The following is a 26,368-nucleotide window of genomic DNA, read 5'->3' as shown; positions in this document are numbered from 1 at the left end:
TGTTCCCTTGGGGAACCTGCTAGCCCCTGAAGCACATCAGACAAGAGAGATGAATTTCTTCCTTTGCACGGGTAAAGATTTAACTGATTCTGGCTGAGAGAGCAGAACTCACTCCTGGAGAGGTTCCAGATAATCTTTAAATTAAGCACATATGGCATGCATCAGATTCCTTTCTGTATACACAGGGCACTACTGAAATGCAGCTACCTCTGGGATGCAGCATTGTAGCCAGGCACAGAGCACAGCTGAGAGGAGAGGGTTTAAAGTTTAGACACTGAGCAGATTTTGCTCTTGCAGTAATCACCATAGGATCTTTAATGGCCATGCAGAACCTTGGTTTCAAAGGTCTCATTCTAAAGGACCTTCCTGCAATGCACGGCCTAGAGCTTAATTTATCTAACTCACATGGATAAAGGGCTGAGTTGGTTGATTTGAGCCTGTGCTTCTGAGGAATGCAGGGACTCCAAAGCTAAGGCATAGCCCATTAGGACATCTCTTCTGGCTTCTCAGAACTTGTGCACTAGGGCTCTGACCTTTGTGTGTGGCACTCAAGTCTAAGGAGAGGGACGCCCTGAGGTGTAGGTGGTTCTTATGCAGCTTGCAAGATGGATGAGCCCCAAGTTCATTTGGGACCTGATGATGCTGCGTTGTGACACACAAGCCAGTGAAGGCTCCTGTTTGTGTCCATGTGCAATGTCACAAGAAAGTGCGGCAGTATCCCGCATGGAAACAGTTGCCCCAATCCTGTGGTTGCATTCCTACTAGGGACACCCTAAACAGGTCCATGGTCTGTCACTGAGGTGTCAACTGGAACTTGCTGTAGGTCCACTTAGCTGAAGGAGTGAATAGGGTCTGTTGGTGAAAGCAGGGGGTTCTGAGAATTGGGACTCGGGTTTTTTTTCTCAGATCTGACATTGACTTGCTGTGAGTCAGAGGCATACCAATGTGCCTCAGTTTCCCCACCTATAAACTGGAGTGTTAATACAGATCTATCTCCCAGGGGTGTTGAGATGTATGAAGCGCATTCAAATCATTGCACATCTAGATTATCTTCAATGTATAATTGTATTGCTTTCATTTCATTTTCATTGTGCTGTCACGTTTTCTAGACACGTGCATCTTCAACTTGTCCCAAGGAATGCACTGATTCAAGAGAACTTAATCTAGTCCACCAAGAAACTCAACTGCCCAGCCCAAGACCTGCTTGTAGCCAAAAGCCTGAGTCACTAACCCTGAAAACCCAAACAAGTTTGAGGACTGTTGTCTGTGGGACTAGAAGAAAAGAGATCCAGAGTTGAAGGCCTTTTGCAGTATCTGGTTCCCTGCTGTAGAAACTGGGGGACTGTCAGAATACCTCACCTCAGCTATAGGGGTTATTATAGTGTAATATATAGGGTACGTGTGTGTGCTGCCCTTTCCTGGATGGAATCAGAACAGCTAATCATGTCAGACCCAGACTGATTTTTAGTGGCACTCACACTGCCTGGGTCCTGGCCGTCGGTCTGGGGGGCTCTGCATTTTAATTTAATTTTAATGAAGCTTCTTAAACAGTTTAAAAACCTTATTTACTTTACTTTACATACAACAATATGTGGCAGACTCTGACCAGTGGGGTACAGGAGTCTGGTAGAGGGCAAATGTTACTGGTCACTGGATGAGTAGTTTTCTGTTCCCTGGGTGACCAGAGCAGGGGCTGCACTAGAGTAATCAGGAACCTGCTAGAACCAATTAAGACAGGCAGGATAATTAAGACACCTGGAGCCAATTAAGAAACTGATAGAATCATTTAGGACAGGCTACCTAATCAGGGCACCTGAGTTTAAAAAGGACCTCACTTCACTTTGTGATGTGCATGTGAGGAGCTAGGAGCAAAAGGAGCTGAGAGTGAGAAGACATATTGCTGGAAGGCTGAGGCATACAAGTGTTATCAGGCACCAGGAGAAAGGTCCTGAGGTGAGGATACAGAAAGTGTTGGGAGGAGGCCATGGGGAAGTAGCCCAGGGAGTTGTAGCTGTTGTGCAGCTGTATCAGGAGGCACTATAGACAGCTGCAATCCACAGGGCCCTGGGCTGGAACTTGGAGTAGAGGGTGGGCCTGGGTTCCCCCCAAACCTCCCAACTCCTGATCGGACACAAGAGGAATTGACCTAGACTGTGGCTTCTACCAGAGGGGAAGGTCTCTTGGCTGTTTCCCGACCCACAGGGTGAATCTGTGAGGTGAGCAAATCCAACAATAAGCACAGGACCCACTAAGGTAGAGGAGGAACTTTGTCACAAATAGTTTAGTTATATATTATAGACTGATAGAGACCTTTTAAAAACATTAAAATGTATTACTGGCATGTGAAACCTTAAATTAGAGTGAATAAATGAAGACTCAGCACACCACTTCTGAAAGGTTGCCGACCCCTGTGATAGTCCCTTCTGGCCTTGAGTCTAACCCCACTGTTGCCATTTAGTTCCAAAATCAGACTGATAGAATATCAGGGTTGGAAGGGTCCTCAGGAGGTATCTAGTTAAACTCCCTGCTCAAAGCAGGACCAACACCAACTAAATCATCCCAGCCAGGGCTTTGTCAAGCCAGGTGTTAAAAACCTCTAAGGAAGGAGATTCCACCACCTCCCTAGGAAACCCATTCAGGTGCTTCACCACCCTCCTAGTGAAACAGTGTTTCCTAACATCCAACCCTGATTATTGTAGCACTGATGACCCCAGTGCTGTAATAGTCACAAATAATCTCTCCACCTGTTGAAAGCTCAGTTGCTTTCCTCACACCAGTTACTTCCCAGGCACCACCTGACTGTTCTGCTGAGCCCAGTTGCGGTTGATATCTGTCCACCCCCACTTCCCCTCCAAGAAACTTGAGGCTTCCTGTTCCTGTTTCTCCAGAGCTGGGGGGGTGTGTGTCTCTGGGCCATTTCTCTTCCCTGTTACTGCTAGACAAATTAGGGGAATCAGTCCTACTCCTGTGGAAGTTTGATGGCAAAACTCTCGCGGACTTCAGTGGGAGGCTCTCTGCTGGGAAGCCACCTCTCTTCTGCAGGAAGGACAGAGCAATAGACAGATGGAGGGGTGGATTTCTTCATGTCTGAAGTCCCTGCTGTGGTTTCTGTGGCAGCTACTGGTGTCCATGGAAACAGCTGAGAGTGTGTCAGGCAGAGGGGGGAGGAAGGAAGGAGCATTTAGACCAGGGAGGAACCTATCTGACAAAGGAGGGAGCTGGGCCCCTTTCCTCGTCTCCTAACTGTCTCAGTGCCCTCTGCTTGCCAGCCACCTGTTGGTCAGGACAAATGATGATTTTATCATTCCAGGCTGCTGTCTTGCTGGAGATCCAAAGTGCCTGAAAGAAAGCTGTAGGCTTGGCTGCCCTGTTGCTGATGAATGGGCCTTCAGGGATCTCTGCTTCAATTCAACCCAAGTCACTGTTCTCTTTCCTCCCGCCGAGGCTGTGCTCTGGGCAGGGGTTATTACTCATCGCTCCTGTTTAAAAAGGAAACTGCGCGGCTGGGGCTGTCTGCGTGACTTGGGAAAAGAACGAGGCAGCGGACGCACCAAGTAACTTAATTAAACATTTCTCACTCTTGTTTTGCTGCTGCTGACTCTTCAGAGAGGGGCTCTCTTCCTGACGGATCGTGGGGCAGCAGAAGCGGCGGGGTCGGTGATTTTCTCGGGACTTGCCAGCCAGACAGTGGGGAGAAAGACGCCCACACGGATTCCCTCCCTGCCTAGGCTGGACTGAACTTTGGGACCAGTCGTGCAGTGTGAAGCCGGTTCTCAAGAGCAGCAATGACAGGTACAGGAGGAGCTGCAGCTGCTTGCACTAGTGGCAGCACATGGCAGGGGATGTGGGAAGGAAGGTGAAGGGAGAAAGGACTTAAGCTTTTTTTTTGCTTGCCTTGTACCTTAAGGGCTGCTCCCTCCTGTTGAGTAATGTTTGTCTGGTCTAGGCATGCGAGAAGCAATAAGATACCCCATAGTCTTGCCTGGTGCAGGCAATGCGGCAACTGCAGCAGTCAAAACAATGAGGAGTCCTTTTGGCACCTTAGAGACTAACAAATATATTTGGGCATACGCTTTTGTGGGCTGTAACCCACTTCATCAGGTGCACGGAGTGGAAAATCCGGTAAGCAGCATAACAGCACTTGAAAAGATGGGAGTTGCCTTATTAAGTGGAGGGTCAGTGCTAATGAGGCCAGAGGGAATTATTTTTTGTAATGACCCAACCACTCCCAGTCTTTATTCAGGCCCAATTTGATGGTGTCCAGTTTGCAAATTAATTCCAGTTCTGCAGTTTCTTGTTGAAGTCTGTTTTTGACATTTTTTTGTTGAAGAATTGCCACTTTTAAGTCTGTTATTGAATGTCCAGGGAGATTGTAGTGTTACAATTCTTGATGTCTGATTTGTGTCAATTTATTATTTTGTGTGGAGATTGACCAAACCAGACAGACAATGTACATGGCAGAGGGGCATTGCTGGCACATGATGGCATATATCATGTTGGTAGATGTGCAGGTGAGCGAGCCCCTGATGGTGTGGCTGATATGGTTAGGTCCTATGATGGCATCCCTTGAATAGATATGCAGGCAGAGTTGGCAATGGGGTTTGTTGCAGGGTTTGGTTCCTGGGTTAGTGTGTGTGTTGTGTGGCTGCTGCTGAGTATTTGCTTCAGGTTGGGGGGCTGTCTGCAAGCGAGGACTGGCCTGTCTCCCAGAGTCTGTTAGAGGGAAAAATTATTTTGTAGTGATTCTGCTAATACTCACACCTTCTTGTCAACTGGTGGAAATGGGCTATGTCCACCTTAATTGAATTGGCCTTGTTAGCACTGACCCCCCACTTAGTGAAACAACTCCCATCTCTTCATGTGCTGTTATATATACCTGCTTACTGTATTTTTCACTCCATCTGATGAAGTGGGTTCTAGCCCACGAAAGCTTATGTCCAAATACATTTTAGTCTCTAAGGTGCCACAAGGACTTTGCTTTTACTGATACAGACTACCACGGCTACCCCTCTGAAACCTGCAGCAGTCCAGTTTTCCCTGCCCTTTCTCCCTCCAGCCCCAGAATGTGGTGTGTCAGTAAAACATTGCGCTTAAGATTGGCAAATACTGTGTGACCTTTATGAAGTTGGAAAAAAAATTCAGAGGTGAAGGGGTTAAAAGAGAAAAAAACACAGGAGTTTCCATCTGCTGTCTGGAAGAACAATGTGTGTTTTTTCTGGGCAGGAGATTGTTGTCAGCACTGGTACCTTGGCGTTAGATCTTACGCCAATTAGAACAGGAAAACGTTGGACTATCTGGAAAAGCAGCTTGACTGTGAGCTGTGTCCCATGGGAAATGATGGAAGCACCATTGCTTGGGGCTTCAGAGACCAGACTGGACAGAGCACAGGAGAATATGGGGTGTGGGGCGCAGCAGTGATCTGATGGGCCTTTTCCATCCCTGGCTTCAGGGGTTTTTAGCTGTGGTCTGTAGGGAGTTCGCGCAAGGGATGGCGGTGTCCCGGGCAATGGAGGAGGGTACTTCTGGGGAGGGCTAGCTGGGTTTATAATTACCACCCAGCTGAGAATGGAAGGCTTTGCTGTTCCCCAGACCCTCTGGGTGACACATGGGCCAGCCTGGATGCAAGTGGGGTTTTTCAGGGGAAACGCAAAACAAAACTAACCGATGAATGAGACTGACTTGCACTGTGCAGGAGCCCTTGTGAAGTGACCCTATGAAGTTTGCACAGTTGTGTCGCTCTCACAGAGCCAGACTCTCGGTGATCGTTCCTGTGCTTGGGCTTTCAGTCACCGTTGCACTCCCTGTATTTTGGGGCTATGGAGGGCCCCAAGTCAGGGCATCCCAAGAGCTATTGTCACTTCCCTTCTCTGCATGGGAAGCAGAGAATAGGCATAGTGCAGCACACTGCTGCCACACCCAGGAACCCCCCACTATACTGGGGGCCTGAGGGCAGACTCGTGACCGGGGAGGGCTGTTTCCACCCATTTTAAAGCCACCTTATACTGCCACCGCATTATAAATGGGCCTTGACATAACTAGAATTAGGGCCTGTGGGGTTCAGTTCTCAGTGGCGCGACAGACCTGTACCCAACAGATCAATCCCAGATTGCTTTTCAGGAAAGGGTGAGCTTGTCCCCTCCTGTTCTCCCCAGGTTTGGGGGAACTGAGCTCGCCTTCCATGGGGAAACGGTTAGAGAATGAGCAGGCTGACCCACAGGTGGATGGAGCTTCTTTACTGCAGTACCTGTTCCCCTCAACCCAATTGTCAAATCAGTTCCACTCTTTATCTGTTAGTATGTAAATATCTACAATCACTACAACACCCCCAAACCGCTTGAGCAATATGAACGCCCTTGCAATGAATATTAATAGCTTTATACTGAATATAATTATCCCCGCCCCTGATCACTGTTAGCATATTCTACAGATGTCTTCAAATACTGTAAAGGTAAAAGTTACTATTTTTTTTATACAATAATTGCAGCCACAAATTCCCTGGAGTAGCACTTTGCAGGGAAGGGAGGAAGATGCCATGACTCTGAGCTTGTTTATGTACAGTAGCTGGGAAAGAAGGGAGGGAGGAAGATAACATTGCTTTACGGAAAGGTATCCTTTGATCCCCATATCCCTTATGCAGCTGCAACGCTTATCAATCCTTAGCAAGGAGAAGGGAAGGGTAGCACTTTATCTATCACTGCTTGTGCCTCTACTCCCCATATCATGTCTGCACACCAGTGGTTTCCCAGGTCTCTGCTTAACTCCTACATATCCCAGCAGAAACAACATCTATTAAGAGACACAGCATTGTGTGTTGTGACAGTATTGCCATAGGCCAAGGCTGGACCAGCCTCCAGCTGCACTTCAGAACAAAGAGGGTGGTACCATCCACTTTAGGGCTTTCTGTTGCTCCTACTGCTGCTGTATCTTAACACTGCACCTAGAAATCTGCATAGTGAGGTTTGTAGTGAACGTCAAAGAGGGTTCTGCTCTTCACCTTACTGCTTGTAGTACAATATCTAGAGGCGTTATAAAAGCATAGGACTAGAAGGGACTTGAGAGGTCATCTAGTCCAGTCCCCTGCATTCATGGCAGGGTTAAGTATTATCTAGACCGTCCCTGACAGGTGTTTGTCTAACCTACTCTTAAAAATCTCCAATGAGGGAGAGTCCACAACCTCCCTAGGCAATTTAGTCCAGTGCTTCACTATCCAGACAATTAGGAAGTTTTTTCCTAATGTCCAACCTAAACTGCCCTTGCTGCAATTTAATCCCATTGGGTTAACGAGAACCATTTTTCTCCCTCTTCCTTGTAAGAGTTTTCAACAACATAAAAGGTTATCATGTCCCCTCTCAGTCTTCTCTTCTCCCGAAGAAACAAACCCAGTTTTTTAAACTTCTCTCATAGGTTATTTTCTAGACCTTTAATCATTTTTGTTGCTCTTCTATGGACTTTCTCCAATTTGTCCATTACTTTCCTAAAATGCGGCACCCAGAACTGGACACAATACTCCATTTAAAGCCTAATCAGCACAGAGTAGAGCAGAAGAATTACTTCTTGTGTCTTGCTTACAACACTCCTGCTAATACATCCCAGAATAACGTTTGCTTTTTTTTGCAACACTGTGACTCTGACTCATTTAGCTTGTGATCTACTATGACCAAGATCAAACACAATCGGGGCCCTGTTGCGGTAGGTGATGTGTGTATGCATATGTTTGTAGGTAGATCTGCTTCTTGCTGAGATACAGAAGCTGTGGAACTCTTTGCCAGAGGATGTTGTAAAGGCCAAGACTTATAACAGGGTTCAAAAAAGAACTAGGTAAGTTCATGGAGGATAGGCCCATCAATGGCTACTAGCCAGGATGGGCAGGGATGGTGTCCTTAGCCTCTGTTTGCCAGAAGCTGGGAATGGGCGACAGGGGATGGATCACTTGATAATTACCTGTTCTGTACATTCCCGCTGGGTACCTGGCATTGGCCACTGTTGGAAGACCAGACAGTGGGCTCGATGGACCATTGGTCTGACCCAGTATGGCCGTTCTTATGGTCTTAAGCTTGGTCACAAGGGAGGGTCCTGTGGCATGCTCTAAATGCCATCACTCTTTGGATCATTCTGATCTCCCTGCAGCTGACACCCCCACCCGAGAGTACTCTGTTTCAGGCTCTCACATGCTCTGTCTTAGACTTTGTGAGCTGCACTGTCGCAGAAGAGAGCAGCTGCCATGGATGGGGATGTGGTTGCTGGTGTAGCTGTCGATAGCTTTGAAAGTTGGGACCGAGGGCTTAAAATTAACAACAAGAGGACTGGGAAAGGAACACTGGGGATGCGCTGAAGGAGGGCTAGCGTGCTGAGGAGGTCGGACACCATATTCTACATAGGTTATATTCTCTGCGTTGCTTCCACCTTTTGCCTCAGACAGAGCTATCACAATCCAGCCAGGAGGTGATAAAGAAAGGGGTCACTGGGACTAAGGCCTCCTTGAGGAAGAGGAAGCTGGAAACAGATGAAAGCATTTTTCTCCACTGTGTCTTGCCAGTCATGGAGGCTGAGGGGAGGGCTGTGAGGCAGATGTCTTCAATGAAGGAGAGGCTTGTGTCATCCCAACCAGCATCACTTTGGCCTTGTTCAGTCCTGCAGTCTCTATGGGGGAAAAATCTGAAGAGTCAGGACAGCTGTGTGACAAGCAGGAGGAGTGACCAGCTTCTTACACTCCTGATGGTGTTAATGCAGCTGCTGTTATGAGCAGTAGATAAGATACAGTTATACAAATCAAACACCCCATAGATCTGGGGACTAAACCCTGGCCATGGCTTCCAACCCACAGGCCTTTGATGCTTGAACCAAAGAAGATCTCCCCTAACTGCTCCTAGTAGTAGGTCAGTTATCCTGTCTGTGAGCCAGCCATTGCTGGTCAACATTATATACATGTTAGCCTGTATCTGCAAAAAGAACAGGAGTACTTGTGGCACCTTAGAGACTAACAAATTTATTTGAGCATAAGCTTTTGTGGGCTACAGCCCCCTTCATCAGATGCATAGAATGGAACACATAGTAAGAAGACGCGCGTGCGCTGTGGCTGCTCTGGTACTGGCTGCTGCAACTGGACTTGATGGTGCTGCTTTTCTGATGCTGCTCGGGCTGCTGCCTGGCCCCTGCTGTATTTCATGGTGCGAGGGGACGCTGCATGCTGGGCTCTCACAGCGAGACACGGCAGCATGGGCTCCACCGGGACTGCCAAACAGCCTGCACCCTTGGCTGCTGGGGGGTGAGGAGGAGAAAGTCACAGGTCAGGGGGGCTGCTGGCAAGGGCCCATCATGGTTCATTAAGTTAAATGCACAAGCCTTGCTGCCTGACCACAGCTCTCGCCCATAAAGCTGGCCCTGTTTAGGGGGGCAACAACTCCCCCTGCCGCCAACTACACTTCTGCCTGGGCACCCCCTCACCAGCTCTGCTAATGCCCCTCAATCCTGACCCACAACCTGCTTGTGAGCATCCTCTCACCCACAGTTCTACCGATATTCCTCACTCCTGACCTGCTGGGTCCCTGCTGTTCAGTTGTGCCTTTCCCCAGGGCAGATACAGACATAAACAGAAAATTATGCCCAAGTGTGTGGTGGTGTTTGATGTGGACAAATGGGGGCCTGGAATGAGACCCATCAAACTCATTCTCCTTCGAGGCCTGCATTAGAATTCAGCCTAGCACCTGTGGGACTGAGTAGCTAAGTAAACCCATTGAAATCTTTTCCCACGCAGCTTTAGAGCATCCCTCCGCAGATGCCCTCTATGTTTCTGGTTGGGCTCCCAGTGTCTCTGGTATCCAGTCCTGCAACAACAATCTGCTACCTTCCCCAGACAGCATTTCCTCATGGTAGCCAGTGGGGGGGAGTCATTGGGATTGCCTTTAGTCAGCAGGACAAAACAACCCCCTTGTTACAACGCGATGCCGTGTCACCACATTTCCCTCTCTCTCTCCCACGCCATGCTGAGATATCAGCACAGGGTGTGTCATACTGGACTACAATGGACTGTAAGCTGGATAGAAAGCTGGCTAGATCATCAGACTCAATGGGTAGTGATCAATGATCAAGTGATCAATGGCTCGATGTCTAGTTGGCAGCCGGTATCAAGTGGAGTGCCCCAGGGGTCGGTCCTGGGGCTGGTTTTGCTCAACATTTTTTAATGATCTGGATGATGGGATGGACTGGACCCTCACCAAGGTCGTGGATGACACTAACTGGGGGGAAAGGTAGATAGGGTGGAGGGCAGGAAGAGGGTCCAGAGTGACTTAGACAAATTGGAGGATTGGGCCAAAAGAAATCTGATGAGGTTCAACAAGGACAAGTGCAGAGTCCTGCACTTAGGATGGAAGAATTCCATGCACTGCTACAGGGTGGGACTGACTGGCTAAGCAGCAGTTCTGCAGAAAAGGACCTGGGGATTACAGTGGATGAGAAGTTGGATATGAGTCGGCAGTGTGCCCTCGTTGCCAAGAGGGCTAACGGCATATTGGGCTGTATTAGTAGGAGCATTGCCAGCAGATTGAGGAAGGTGATTATTCCCTTCTGTTCAGCGCTGGTGAGGCCACATCTGGAGTATTGCATCCAGTTTCGGGACCCCCCTCTACAGAAAGGATGTGGACAAATTTGAGAGAGTCTAGCGGAGGGCAATGAAAATGATCAGGGGGCTGGGGCACATGACTTACGAGGAGAGGCTGAGGGAACTGGGGTTATTTAGTTTGCAGAAGAGTAGAACGAGGGGGGATTTGATAGCAGCCTTTAACTACCTGAAGGGGGGTTCCAAAGAGGATGGAGCTAGGCTGTTCTCAGTGGTGGCAGATAACAATACAAGGAGCAATGGTCTCAAGTTGCAGTGGGGGAGGTCTAGGTTGGATATTAGGCAAAACTTTTTCACTAAGAGGGTGGTGAAGCACTGGAATGGGTTACCTAGGGAGGTGGTGGAATCTCCTTCCTTAGAGGTTTTTAAGGTCAGGCTTGACAAAGCCCTGGCTGGGATGATTTAGTTGGGGTTGATCCTGCTTTGAGCAAGGGGTTGGACTAGATACCTCCTGAGGTCTCTTCCAACCCTAATATTCTATGTTGTCCCATCACCATTCATGCCCAAGATAAATGTGTGGCTTTAATTGCCTTGCAGGCTAGGCTTGCTGGTCGTGTTGTAATTAACTGGCTAACGTGTTTATGCACCACTCTGCTTTAGTGGCCAGAGGCTTCTGCAGGATTATTACATTGGCTGGTTAATGGTGATTATGCCGCAGTTCAAGTAGTAGGCGGAGGTTCTGGAATCCAGGGGCACTGGGTTTTATCCCTTGATGTGGCATGTATGCAATGTATCTGACAGCTGTGATATCTGGCTCTGGGCAGCTGCAAGCTCACTTATGAGGCAGATCTATAAACAGTAGAACTATCCCATGAGTTCCAGGACTGTTGGTACTTGTCCTTCATAAATATGCCTGCATGTTGTGATAAAATTATCACTAAATCAAACTAAGAAGGGATCAGCTCTTGCTAATATCCTGGCCCTCGGTAAATTTGTCCCCTTGATTTCACAGTTATGTAAGACATTATCATTTCATGTGCAGACAGATTGCATTTCGTGGTGGCACTAATTCCACATGCCCTGATTATGCCACAGTATCTTGCAGCTGCTAGGAGAGCCTTTTTCTCCCGATGCTCTGTAGTTGTTCTGAGCACACTGCTCCTTGGCTTATCAGATGTCTGCTTCTATCTCCTCATGTCAGGGCTTTTCAATCATCCAGTGTCTACGGTGCAGGACCTGAAATGGGAACAACTCAAGGTGTTAGCAGCTTGTCTCTGTATTCAGGCTAATTCTGTTCTAAACAGACATCTGTGTTGCCCACTGACATGCTCTTCAAAACTGATGGGTTCAGGCACATTCAGGAATCGGGTTTCTCAGTGGGCTGCAGATTTCAGAGTTAGCATTTCATCTGGAGAACAGCGAGACTCTGGTGGGCAGTGCAGGCTTATTTCATTTCTTTCTGCATCTGCATGCCCATCGGAAACCCTTCTGGTAAGAAGACGTTATTTTTAATTGACATTTTATAGCAAACGAGTAAGGCTAACTCAGGCTGTTTCACATTGCAGGGCACGTCCGTTGTGTGATGGTGAATATACATGTCTTTGGTTATGAGGAGTGACTTGCTGTGCCAAATTACAGAAGTGGGATCCTCTCTAGTAATAATTTACTTTTAGATCATTCATCTTAAAGCACCTTACAGCACCCTGAAATAGAACAACCTCTGGGGTGGAGCATGGCAGGGGGACAAGGGTTGGGAGGGTGGATTACTTTTTGCCCTGGACACCAGGACAAATTCTCACTTATACAAAAAACACCAAAGGGTCTCTTACAGATAGGGAAACCAAGGCACACAATTGCCCACGAATGACACCTTATTTTTTTTTAAGGTCATATATACACACCTTTTATATTAAAGCTCCATTGCAAAAAGTTTATAAAGGATTGATAAATGATGACTAGATGTTATAAGCATGTTAGATGGTTATAAGCATATCAGTAAGAAGGTGTGATCGATGGTTATAAACAACTATTGACATGCTGGACTGTATAACAGAGGATTCACCATGTATTGAACCATCTACTAATCTGCAGCTACTGTAAATGGAATTTACAAACAAAGTGTGATCCTGTAAATTCTGTATGGAACTGGATTTACCCAGCAGGTCTCGGAGTCCCAGTAACACAGTCACTCAATGCACCTCATTTTTCAGGATGCTGTCTAACAGCGTAGAATGTTTGGCAGTAAAAGCAAGCAGATTTGGAGACAGAGGAGGAAAATAAAAACAGAGACGATGCTGGGGGGCGTAGTACCAGGTTAATATGAATCTGTAGCGAGATCATTTAAAACAGGTCCAACACCCTGTTTTAATGCTCCAGAGCTGGGACCGTCTCTTACTTTGTGTTCATACAGTGACCAGCTTGAAGGGACCTTGATTCGCACAGGGGCCTCTGGGTTAAAATAGATGTTACTGAGTTCCCATGGAAGTTCCCTCGAGAAGCATAGAGAGGGAGCATTATCTAGTAGTTAGAGCAGTGGGACTGGGAATTACAGGACTTGGTTTCTATTCCAAGCACTGCAGTCTCCAAACAACCTCTCTGAGCCTCAGTCAAATGGGAACAGTGCTACTTACTCACCTTTTTGGAAAGTAGTTGGGGACCCTTGGAGGAAAGGTACCTACATATAAAGTATTATCACTGTATAGATAAGATACCCAGTGGCATGGGACATTGTTCTTCTTAGTGAATGTACTGTCTGACCTATCCTGGTTCATGAATTGTCTGCTTGGGCTGCTCTATTGTGACTCAAAGTGGAATTGTTAAACGAGTCTCTGTCAGGCCTGTCAGTCTAGCTCTGTTCATATCCTGGCTCTTTTCGGTCAGTAATGTCAGGTGTGGGATACCTCGGTCACTGGGTTATTTTGTAATAGAATATCACGAGCTTGTCTCTGCCTTGTTAGAAGAATGTGAGGTGGTTACCAGTGAATCTCATTTCTGGAGCTGTGACTCGCAATCCATCTAGTCCCGTAGCTTCTCCCTGACTGTGGCTGATGCCAGGTGATAGAGGAAAGTGTAAAAATCCCCTCCTAGACAATTCCACAATGAGGTGTAACTCTAGTACCCTTGTGGCTAAGTTGGAGTCTGCTCTGCAGGCAGCTCTGGCCAAGAAAAGGCGTGCGCAGGGAAAGTCCCTTCCATCCCAAGGGCACCTGTTCCAACCCCCTGGAGTAACACATGCACCCTGGAATAGTACAGTGAATATAGGATAAGGAAATATTTATTTAGAGGGATGCATGGAGAAAAACAAGACGGGAGAAGATTGGGGGAGTGGTAAAACATGGTTACATTCAACATGAGACCCCACAGGCCCAGCGGTATCGCAGTACAAAAGGTCAGACACTGAGCAATGCATCTACACTCAGATTTCAGGAGTCCTGGGCAGAGTTCCAGTCTGGCAGCAAGTCTCCAGTGCTCCTGCTCGTCTTCAGCGCCAGCAAACTTCCTCCAACAAACCCCTCCGGTGCCCTTAATCTCTGTGGTGCAGTTCCCTGTTAAAGGGGAATAATGGCAATTCCTTTGTCTCTATAGACTGTAAGCTCTTTAGGGCAGAGACTGTCTCCCACCATGTTTGTACAGCACCTAGCACATTGGAGCCCTGATCTTGGTTGAGGACTCCAGGTGCTACTGTCCATCCAAATAATAAAAACATTGCTGGGGGGGCTATTTGATTCCTCCATCCACCAGTGCTGATGCCAGCCTAAGTGTCTCAGGGTAAGTCTATGCACCAAAGGGAAAAAGAGGGCTGGGCCGTGCCGGCTGACTCGGGGCTGTTTAACTGCTGCCTAGACTTCCCAGGAAGCCTCCCACCTCACAGGGTCCTAGGTCCTGGGCACCAGCCTAAGCCCTGATATCTGCACAGCAGTGAAACAGCCGCACAGCCTGAGCCCTGCAAGCCCGAGTTAGCTGGCATGGGCCAGCTACAAATGTCTAGTTGCCATGTAGACCTAGCCTCAGAGTCAAGATGGCACCTTCCTATTAGTTAAGTATTCTCCTATAGAACTTCCATACTGCACTAATTTCCCTTTAAGGCCTGTTGCCCCTTTTGGGGTCACGGTGATGGCTGCTCAGTAGACCGGGGATAATGAATTCCCCTCTGTAATGAGGATCTTTGTGTGGATCAAACTGAGCTGCTCTCGGTCCCTGAGAATTTCTCTGTTTTCCAGGGAAATCGAGAAAGCAAATTCATCAAAAATGTTTTAATTAAAAACTTAAAATCTCTTGAGGACAGGTTCTGAGTCATCAGCAACTGCACAATTAGAACTGAAGAGCCTGATTGAACGCTGGGACTTTGGCTGTTCTGGGAGAGTCCGGAATCAGAACTTCTGCATTCCAGTCCCAGTTCTGCTAAGTGACCTCGGACAAGTCACATTGCTGCTCTGTGCCTCAGTTTCCCCACTTGGAAAACGGGGATAACACTGAACTACCTCAGACAGGTGTAACTAACTGGCAGCTCACCAATGAGTGTCTGTAAAGCACTTTGAGAGCCTTGGATGTCAGGTGCTCTAGAAGCACCAAGTTTTCATGTTTGAGCTTTCAGAAGTTTAAAATATGGGGCCTGATTCTACTCTTGGGTGTAAATTGGGAGTCATTCCATTGAAATCAATAGGATTACAGTGGTGTAAGTGAAAGGGGAGCTGGGTATAGGGATGTTCCCTGGAATGGAATGGTTCAGAGAGATACAGGGAGCCAATGGGTTTTTCCAGTGTCATGCGATTGGGGAGAGCATCTGTCAGGACTCCCTCCCCACTCTGAACTCTAGGGTACAGATGTGGGGACCTGCATGAAAGATCCCCAAGCTTATTTCTACCAGCTTAGGTTAAAAACTTCCCCAAGGCACAAATTCTTCCTTGTCCTTGGACAGCATGCTGCCGCCACCAAGTGAGTTAGACAAAGATTCAGGAAAAGGACCACTTGGAGTTCCTGTTTCCCCAAAATATCCCCCCAAGGCCCTTCACCCCTTTTCCTGGGGAGGCTTGAGAGTAACCAAGGTGAGCACAGACCAGACCCTTGGTTTTTGAGACACTAAAAATCCAGTTAGATTCTTAAAAACAGAACTTTTATTAGAAGGATAAAAAGTGAAAGAAACACCTCTGTAAAATCAGGATGGAAGGTAAGTTTATAGGGTAATATGAGTTAAAACACAGAGGATTTCCCTCTAGGCAAAACTTTAAAGTTACAAAAAACCAAACCAAAAAAAAACCCAGGAATAAACTTCCCTCTTAGCATGGGGAAAATTCACAAGCTAAAACAAAAGATAAGCTAATGCGTTTCTTGCTATTACTTACGATTTCTGTAATATTAGATGTATCGTTTCAGTAGGAACTGGATTACTTGCTTGGTCTCTCCCTTTTATCTCCTGAGAGAACACCTACAGAGCACAAAAATAAAGTCTTCCCTCCGCATCTGAAATATCTTCTTTCCCCATTGATCCTTCTGGTCAGGTGCTAAGCAGGTTATCTGAGCTTCGTAACCCTTTACAGGTAAAGGAGGGATTTTATGCTACCCGTAGCTGTATGTTTATGACAGCATCTCTAGTGATTTCCTGAGTGGGGGCTGGGGGGAGCCCAGAAACCCTACGGCAACTCGGGAAGCTTTGCAGCTGCCGTGATTGTGACTGTTCCCCATCAATCCCTGCTCACTCTTGCCTCGCTGTGTGGGTTTAGCGGCTGGCTGAGTCAGAGGCCCTGAGTCTTCTGGTGTGACTCCACTCAGAGCTACTCCTGAGGTGCACCAGTGACGGAGAGGAGAATCAGGACTCAAATGTCACTGCACGCTGCCCTGGCACTGGCTGCAGACCAGCAGCAGAACTACAGAGCTAAAAAGCATGAGTCTGTACCATTTGAGCTGAAGGAGTAATTCCAAGAGCTAGCCGTTGTAGTAGACTTTACCCCCTTACATGGATTAGCCACTAGAGGAGGATAAAGACTCATACACAGCACATGTTGGATTACTTTGCAGCACATAGGTTCCTATACAAAATGGCCAGGGGGAATGGATAAAGCAGAGAAACGTTGAGGGCTGAGGCATGATAATTGAAACTGTGCTAGCCAAGCCCCCTGTACAGGCCTGGTAATGTGGGTGATGAACTGGGCCAGGATTTGTGAAACCCACTAGTGAATGAGTGTTACAGGTCCCCTTCTGTGAGGATCTGCAAAGGGTAAGAGTTGTTGCAGTTCCAAGCTACTGGAGCCTTGATTCTCTAGCTCATGCTGTTACCACTGGAGGTTGTGGGTTCAAGCCCTGGTGTGTGAGCCTAGAGGGAGGTCATCTAGGGTTACCAGGCATCTGGTTGTCAAAAATGAACCCTGGAAGCTCCAGTCAGCACTGCTGACCAGGCTGTTAAAAGTCTGGTCGGCAGTGCAGTGGACTAAGGCAGGCTCCCTGCCAGCCCTGACTCCTGGAAGCAGCCAGCACATCCAGCTCCTAGGCATAGGGGTGGCCACCAGGACTCTGCGCACTGCCCTGCCCCAAGTGCCAGCTCCACAGCTCCCATTGACTGGGAACGCGGCCAGTGGGAGCTGCGGGTGTGGCACCTGTGGCTGCAGGCAACACACAAGGCCCCCTGGCCTCTCCGCCTAGGAGCCAGACATGCTGATTGGTTCCTGGAGCCACTTGAGGTAAGCGCCGCCTGGCTGGAGCCTGCACCCTGAACCCCCAGCCCTGAGCCCCCTCCCGCACCCTTCATCCCTAGCCCCACCCCAGAGCCTACCCCCTTGTGCACTCCAAACCCCTCATCCTCAGCCCCACCCCAGAGCTCACACCCCCAGCCACAGCCCTCAACCCCTTCCTTGCCCCAGCCCGGAGCCCCCTCCCACACCCTGAAGCCCTCATTTCTGGCCCCACCCTAGAGCCTGCATCATCCCCAGTTGGAGCCCTCACCCCCTCCTACATCCCAACCCTCTGCTCTAGCCCGGTGAAAGTGAGTGAGGGTGTGTCATAACCTTAGTCCCAGATTTGGACCTTAGCGTCCAAAATATGGGGGTTAGCATGAAAACCTCCAAGCTTAGCTACCAGCTTGGACCTGGTACTTGCTGCCACCACCCAAAAAATTAGAGTGTTTTGGGGCACTCTGGTCCCCCTGAAAAACCTTCCCTGGGGACCCCAAGACCCAAATCCCTTGAGTCTCACAACAAAGGGAAATAATCCTTTTTCCCTTCCCCCCTCCAGGTGCTCCTGGAGAGATACACAGACACAAGCTCTGTGAATCCAAACAGAGTGACTCCCCCTCTCCGTTCCCAGTCCTGGAAACAAAAAGGACTTTCCTATTCCCCCAGAGGGAATGCAAAATCAGGCTAGCAAATTCAACACACACACAGATCTCCCCCCTGATTTCTTCCTCCCACCAATTCCCTGGTGAGTACAGACTCAATTTTCCTGAAATTTCCCAGTAAAGAAAACTTCAACAGGTCTTAAAAGAAAGCTTTATATAAAAAGAAAGAAAAATACATACAAATGGTCTCTCTGTATTAAGGTGACACAATACAGGGTTAATTGCTTAAAAGAATATTGAATAAACAGCCTTATTCAAAAAGAATACAAATCAAAGCACTCCAGCACTTATATTCATGCAAATACCAAAGAAAAGAAACCATATAACTTACTATCTGATCTCTTTGTCCTTACACTTAGAAACAGAAGATTAGAAAACAGAACTACTTCTCCAAAGCTCAGAGACAGCAGGCAGACAGAAAACAAAGACCCAGACACAAACTTCCCTCCACCCAAAGTTGAAAAAATCCGGTTTTCTGATTGGTCCTCTGGTCAGGTGCTTCAGGTGAAAGAGACATTAACCCTTAGCTATCTGTTTATGACAGGGTGAGGGTGAGGGAGAGCGAGCGACAGAGGGAGGGGGGATTGAGTGAGCAGGGGGCATAGCCTCAGAGAAGGGGCAGGGCAGGGGTATAGCCTCCGGGCAGGGGTGTTCAGTTTTCACGATTCGAACGTTGGCAACCCTAAAGTGATTGCATTTGTTCAGTGCTTTCCTATGCAGTGATGGCCTTTGGATTGTGTGCGGGAAATGGAAGCTGTCGAGCTCCTGCAGAATGGAGTCCTTTTGGGTCAGGGCCCCTTTCAGCAGAGCCACTTGCCTTCTGCTTTCTATCCTGTGCCTGTGTCTTTAAAAACTCATCTCCAATCCCCCTGGGGGTTTCACCTCCGGAGTCCAGAGGATTAGGCACACCCAAGGGCAAACCTCTGTGAATGTTAATGAGCTAGGTACTAGGCCAGCAGGATCCAAGCATGCTCAGAGGGGCCATCATGATTTGCTTACTAAAGGCAATCACAGCTGGCTGATGGGATTAGGGTGTTTTTTTTTTTTTTATCATTCCTTCTCCCTCCCGCCATCCATTATTTGTAAGGCTGCAGAGCTGGGCGCCTCTGAGCGTAAGGTCACTAAATGCTGTCCTAAGCTTCTGGGTTGTGTGTGCTTTGCTCACATAGGAGGTGTGGTTGGATTTGGAGTCAAACAGGTCAGTCTGGGAAGATGGGGGTTGGCTGTGTAAATTAATGGGATGACATGGCTGTTCCATCTCCCATCACTCTGCAGAAAGAGCAGATGTTTTTGCCCCAAGTTTCCTCTCCACTGCCTGCTGCTCAGTGACCATCCTCCACTCCAGAGGTGGCCCCGTTTCACTTGGGCTCACTTTGGGGTCCTCCAGGCACATGTCCTGCCCCTAGCGTGTCTAGAATGGCATGGTCTCTGCTTGGAGCCCATTGATGTGATCCCCACAGTTCCCTCTGTGTAATTCCTCCCCCAGAGATTCCTCGTGGGATCGGCTGGTTTCTGGCAGCGCCAGGGGCTTGGCAGCTGCGTAAGCCTGACAGGCCGCAGCTCCTGGGATGGAGCTCTGCCATTAGACCCAATCTGTGTTTAACTCTGACTCGTCAAAGCAGGGTGGGGGACCGCTGACAGGTGACTTCAATAGTTTAAAGGGAAAAATGTGTGTATATACAGAGAGGGAAAGAGATTTCTCTCTAAAGCAGCCGTAACCCTCTGCCCCCCCAGCCCCTGCCTGGGAATGTCTGCTGCCACCTGCCCCCTGGAGATGCTGCAGCTTTTCATGCCTCTCTCCACTCACTGGCATTCCAAGCAGAGCCCAGAAATAGCTCAGCAGGAATGTGGATGGCTGCCGTGCCCAAAGCAAAAATGCAGAACCCCTGGTAGCTTGCTCCCATCCCCCCCACTGCCAGCTGTTCGGTGGATTTGCTCTGAGGTGCCCCCTGTTGTTTCCTTCTGCCCTCTTTCCCACGGATATAGAGGGCCCTCTGGAGGTGGAGCCCCTGTGCCCAAGGTGGGTGCCCCCAGTCCATGCAGCCTAGCTCCTTAGGGTGCTGGCTGTGTGGCTGAGCATACCTGGGTGCCGGGTGCATGGACCAGGGGGCTCGCCTGGGGGGGAGAATTCCTCCTTCCCTGTGAGGCAGGGAAACGATTGTCCTAATTATAGGGGGATAAACTGAGCCCAGGGATTGTCCGTATTACAGTCCTGTCTTCAGTCCCCTCGCTGTGATCAGGGCCCCATTGTGTTAGGTGCTGTCTGTGGCATAAGAGCCACTCCCTGTCCTGAAGAATTTACAGTCTAAACAGACAAGCCGGACTGTGTGTGTGTGTGTGTGTGTGTGTGTGTGAGGAGGGGCGGAGGGGAAGTATAGTGCCCATTTTACAGATGGGTAGTTGAGACCAAAAGGGATCATTAAGTGACATGCTGCAGGAGACCAGAGACTGAATCTGGTTCTTTTAGGCTTGGCCAAATGATTGAACCACAAGAGCATCCTTCTAACATCGTGACTTGCTCATGCCACAAGTAGCTGGTTGAATTAGGACTCGAACCCTCACCTGTGCCTCCCACCCCTGTAGTGCTGCTCCAGAGAGGGTGGTTCTCCTCTCACAGATGCCTGGTTCACACCACTGACGGGAGTGGAGTCAGGCCTGACTGTCACTGCCTGGGTCCAATCTCTGACATGTTGGCTGTGATTATAGGTGTGGCTATAGCTTCACTGCTCCAGTGCCCAAGACTAGCTAGATTAAAGCTGTGCAAGCCGCAATCCCAGCCCAGGGTTGCAGGATGGACACAGGCTATGGAAAGGAGCCCATCCTGGATATTACAAGTTTCTTATTGGGCTCCCAGATCCATTAGGGGCGTGCAACACTGAGCACATGGAAGAGAGAACAGCCAAGCTGCTATAGGGATGAAAATAATCCCCTCACACTGTAGCCCGGGCGGAGGCTGGAATCTGACTCATCCCAGCACCTCTGGTGTTGTCATCTTCCCCGGAGCAGCTCACGGCACAGATTGCCAGGTGTCTGGTGTGGCTGTCGTGGCTAATTAAACACGCTCCCCAGCCCTGCGTAGAAGTGAAGCAGCAGTGTGGGGTTAAAGCTCCCTCGCTCACAGCTTGTGCCTCTCCCTGTGTGGTAGTGCTGAGGGCAGGGCCAGCTTTAGGCCGATTCGCCCGATTCCCAGGAATCGGGCCCCGCACCTAAGAGGGCCCTGCGCCATAGACACTTTTTTTTTTTTTTTTTAAACTTACCCCGGGTCCTTGGCTGCGATCTGCTCCGCGGTCTTCCAGGTGGTCCCGCTCCCTTGAGCAAATAGCAGGCTGGAGCCTGGCAAGCCCCGCGGCCCCGGCTGGAGCCCCGGCCAGAGCGCGGCAAGCCCCGCGGCCCCACTCTCCTGGCTGGAGCTCCGGGCCTTTAAATAGCCTCCAGAGCCCTGGGGTAGTGAGGGGCTCCGGGAGCTATTTAAAGGGCCAGGGCTCCAGCTGCCTCGGCCACCCCGGTTCTTTAAATAGCAGCCAGAGCCCCGCCACCCCCATGCAATCCCCAGGGCTCCCGCAGCTATTTAAAAGATCCAGGACGGGGTAGAAGCTGGGGAGCCCCGGGCCCTTTAAATAGCCCCCAAAGCCCTGCGATAGTAGGGAGCTTGGGGGCTATTTAAAGGGCTGGGGCTCCAACTGCCTCTGCTGCACCCCCTGCCCTGCCCACACCAGCCCCGCTCCCCCTGCCTGCAGCCAGCTCTGCACCCTGTGCCCACAGCCAGTCCCTGTCAAACCCCCTGCCACACACCCCTGTGGCCCTGTCCAAAGCCAGCCAGCCCCACACACACTGCTGCCCGCACCAGCCCTGCAATCCCTGCCCTGTCTCCAGCCAACCCCTGCTGCACCCCCCTGCCTGAAGCCAGCCAGTCTCACACTCCTCTGACTCCAGCCCTGCCAACCCTTGCTGCATCCCCCCGTGGCCCTGCCTGAAGCCAGCCTGCCCCACACACCCCCTATCTCCAACCAGCCCTGCACCCCTTGCCCTGCCTGCAGCCAGACCCTACTTCCAGTCAGCCCCTGCCCTGCCTCCAGCCAGCCCCATGTCCACTTGTGCCCTGCAGTTCCCAGGGCAGTAACCCTGCACACCTGCCTCATTGAGGGGGGCAGGGAGCAGCTGGGACCCACACATGTGAAACGGCAGTCATTAATAACCAATCAACAGCATATATGATGCAATGTACATAATATATAATTTTATTATTTATATAGTTATGGAAAGTAAATAACACATGAAAGAAATGAAAGGCTTTTTTTTCCATTTTTTTTTTAAAGTCATCCCTGCCAGGGCCCCACCGAAAATGTTCGAATTGGGCCCCGCACTTCCTAAAGCCGGCCCTGGCTGAGGGTCACCTGTGATGTTTGGTTTGTTTTACACTTTTTTCCCCTGCTTGTCTTTTTACCGGGGAAATATCAGATAGTAAATCTCATCTGCCCTGTTTTGGCCAGTGATATGGATTTCATTGAAGGGGCATAGGGTTGCCTTCAATCTTTAACAAAGAGCCCTTTTCTCCCAATTGAGTGCCAGTTGCTTGAGTTCAGTTTGGCACTTAAGAAATGCCCCAGAATGAGCTGGCTCTTTTAAGAGAGTTGAGGATCAGGCTCCCCTATGCCAAGTGCAGCTTGCTTTCTTAGGTGGAGTGACTACCACCATGGGTCATGTGATGGGAGCTTGTGACTAGAAACCAGGCCTGCTCTGGGTAGATTGAACACTGACTGAATTCAGGAAGAGAGCTGGCTGCGAAGATGTCAAGGAGACAACACTCAAAACCTGACAGGCAGAAGGCAAATAGACACCCCTTGTTCTCCATTCTTTTGCAAGTCACCTTTTCAAGCGATCATTTCTCTTTTATTAGGTCTAAGTTTCTTGCCTCGTTCTGCTGCCTGCACAAGAAGCCCATGGAGATGATTTGCTGTGTTATGATCAGGCCCTCTTCCAATCCTGGGTGCTCACCACTTGCCCCGTCCCCTAGAAGGGCTCTCTTCCTCTGCTTTAAGAACATGAGAACTGCCATACTGGGTCAGACCAAAGGTCCATCTAGCCCAGTATCTTGGCATTGGCCGCTGTTGGAAGACAGGTGCCCCAGAAGGAATGAACAGAACTGGCAATCACCAAATGATCCATCCCCTGCTGCCCACTCCCAGTCTCTGGCAAACCGAGGCTAGGGACACCATCCCTGCCCACTTTACTCTTTGCTTGGCCTCTGTTTTGGAACGGTGACCAGTTCTGCTGGTGGCGTGGGAAGAGATCAGTGAATGCGGCTCAGGCAGAGCAATGGATAGGAGAAACCTCTTCCCCTTGCCTATGGGAAGGGATGTGTTTCTCATTGCTTCAGAGGATGGTGGGGGGAGAGTGAGGAAGGATGGCCTTGTGGGTTAAGATACTGACCTGCAACATCCTGTGTAACCTTGGGCACGTCACTTGATCTCCTGGTGCCTCTAGTTTCCATTTATAAAATGGGGGTAATAAGCTGCATTTAATTTGTAATGAAAGAGGTGCTGGGGCTCAAGCAATGTTTTTACTTTCATAGCTGATGCAGCAAGGCCAGAGGTGCCGGGGCTAGGAACCACCAGTCCCAGAGGTGAGCCTCCCACAAGCTCTTTGCACAAATTAAACACTGTTAATAAGACTTTCTTCCTGTCTTTCCCTTTGCCTGCTCTGGATTTTGTTTGGTTTGTTTAGCTCGCAAACTCCCTGGGCAAGTACTGTCTCTCCCTATGCATATGTACAGGGCCTCGTCCAGTGAGGCCTTGATCTACGCTATGTGTGTGCAGGGGACTGGACTAGATGACCTCTCGAGGTCCCTTCCAGTCCTGTGATTCTCTACTGTAATATGAATGACACATAATCATGAAGCGCGTATTTCTCTGAGGATGCTCTTTGTGGCCAAATCCTTCCTTACGAGGATGCTGCAAAGGAGGAGACCTCTTGTGGGAGCAAATTACCCCATGTCAGCCTAATGTGGGGTTTCTTGCACCTTCCTTGGAAGCAGCTGGTGCTTCCCACTGTGACAGATAGGACCCTCAGCTTGATGGACCCTGGCTCTGTTCTGGTCTCACAATTCCCCTCTTCCTGAACAATAGGGACCTGTCCAGATAGTGAGGAAGTATCCCGGAAGAGTCCCCTTTTGGTGTGTAGAAAGGGCCCCTCTTTGTTCAGCCTGTAAATACTCCAGAAGCAGTGCTTAATTGGTACCAACGCTGAGCCCCAGCACCTCCGGGCCCGGCAGTTCGTAGCCCCGGCACCTCCAGGCCTGGCAGTTCCTAGCCCTGGCACGGCGGCACCTCTGGGCTTGCTGCATCCATTATGAATGTAAAAATTGCTTGAGCCCTGGCACCTCTTTGCTTACAAGTTAAGCACTGTCCAGAAGCAATGATTGGGAACGGAGGGGGAATAACCCTGCACTGAAAGGCAGATGGGCTGGATAATCCCATGCGGCTTTTCTGTCTCTAGTGTCTATGAGCTCTAAATGCCACAGGGTGGCAATGCGGATGGAAGAGGGAGCCTAGTTGGCTCCCGGGGTAGCTAATGGAGTGTGGAGCCTCCCACTTGTTAGGCTGGTGATGAAGGTCAGAGTGCCGTTGGGTGGCCTGAGTTGAATGAGGCTGATGCAAGTAGGGTGACCAGATAGCAACTGTGAAAAAACAGGACAGGGGGTGGGGGGTACTAGATGTCTATATAAGAAAAAGTCCCCCAGAACGGGACTGTCCCTTTAAAAATGGGACATCTGGTCACCCTAGATGCAAGTATCCACAGCACAAAACCACCTGAAGGTGCTTTGATCCAAGGACAGCATGGGCCGTGGAGACTGAACTGCCTTTGCTTTCTTCGAGGTGAGCCCTCCAGGTAGGGCTGAGGCCTACGGGCAGGGCAGGGCTGGCGGAGTCTTGCCCTCAGGTTGGATACACAGAGGGCTCAGGTCCCTGATGGGGAAACGTTGGCTGAGAGCTCATGTTCAGGAACTGCTGCAGATCTGGGGGAGAGGGAGCAGAAGGATGAGCTCCTGCCCTTGTAACAATTCCCTGTCACAAGCTCCGGTACCTGAGTGTGACCTTGAGAGGTTGATCACGCTGCCCAGGAATTGCTTGCAAACAAAGGGACTCATTAAAGGGCGACGGTCACTGGGATTAGCCATTAAACCAGCCACGAGTCTTGGGAATTGGGCCCTGCCCAAGGCTGACTAGTTCCAGTGCTGCACTGTTCCTGCATTTTGATTTTATTTATTACTTCAGAGGGGAAAATCCCTGTGCATGTGATTGGATGTGTAGGTGCAGGGCCGGCTTTAGGAAGTGCGGGGCCCAATTTAAACAGTTTTGATGGGGCCCGGGCAGGGATGACTTAAAAAAACCAAGCAAACAAAAAACCCCCCCCCACACGTAAAAAAACACGTGGGACTTGTACTCACTGGGCAGTGCTCCGAGTCTTCTGCGGCACTTCGGCGGTGGGTCCTTCACTCGCTCCAGGTCTTCAGCAGCACTGAAGGACCCACCGCCAAAGTGCCGCTGAAGACCCAAAGCGCCACCAGATGAGTAAAAATTTTAAAAGGCGCCTCTAGCTAGGGAAGGGATTCTCACTGGGTGTGGGGCGCGATTCGGGGGAATTGGGGGAATAGGCCTAAAGCAGGCCCTGTGTAGGTGAGATCTGCTCCTGCTTTCCCAGCTGCCCAGACCCTCCTCCTGGCTCAGTATAGTAACTGCCCCACTGCCGCTCCTTCCCCGCTGCTCTTGTCCCTAGTCCAGAGTTTCTCTGCAGCATTATAGGAGCTCCCCTGATTCCCCACCTTCCCCTGCTCCTATCTCGGCCTCGCCCCAATTATTTTTTTCACAGTTTGTATAGCAAACAAGCCCCTTCCACCTCTCTCCTTGTCTGCTGGTGGGAAGGAGTGAGAATCTCCGCTTTGTTCCGTGCCAGCAAGGATTTTTAGCTGGCTGTTTGGAAAGGAGACCCAGTTCTCACTTTGTCTCTGGCTTAAAGGTGACATGACAAGGAAAATGGAGCTTGTGCCCTTTTTTTATTTGCTGCTTTTTGGTGGTCTGAAAAGAAACTCGGTAAAAATAATAAAATCTGGCTTGATTTGTTGTTTGTTCCACTAGAAATCCAGGTTTCGCCTGCCCTGTGCGGGCTTGGGAGGAGTGGGGAGCTGGTGCAGTGTTGACACCACAAGAGTTAGAGAGTGAAAGTGGAGCTATTAGGAGAAGGGATTTTAGTCAGATGATCTCGACTTTGGTTTTGCTAACACCTGTTTAGATTAATAGCGTCCCAGGCCAGACGGGACCACTGTGATTGAGTCTGACCCCGGCCCCAAAGCAGGTCAGAGACCTTCCCTCAAATAATTCCTAGAGCTTTTAGACAGACATCCAATCTGGATCTGAACATTTCTAGTGACGGAGAATCCACCACAGCCCGTGGTAAATAGTTCCAGTGGTGACTTACCCTGTTAAAAA

At 49.5% G+C, this 26,368-nt stretch overlaps 1 protein-coding gene across 2 annotated transcripts in view; it reads left to right on the top strand.

The window, feature by feature from the left end:
- Nucleotides 1-2,922: 2,922 nt before the first annotated feature.
- The window catches only part of EFR3B (EFR3 homolog B), a 152,249-nt gene continuing 128,803 nt past the window's right edge, over nucleotides 2,923-26,368 (top strand). The window contains exon 1 of one of the 2 annotated variants that reach the window (XM_030555132.1): nucleotides 2,923-3,792. The gene's annotated coding sequence lies outside the window, so the exon portion shown is untranslated. The remainder of the gene's footprint in view (nucleotides 3,793-26,368) is intronic. The other variant, XM_030555128.1, reaches the window with a different exon arrangement.

Source organism: Gopherus evgoodei, chromosome 3, assembly GCF_007399415.2.
Source record: "Gopherus evgoodei ecotype Sinaloan lineage chromosome 3, rGopEvg1_v1.p, whole genome shotgun sequence".
Taxonomy (NCBI): Eukaryota; Metazoa; Chordata; order Testudines; family Testudinidae; genus Gopherus; species Gopherus evgoodei.
This window is presented reverse-complemented; position numbering and strand designations above follow the sequence as displayed.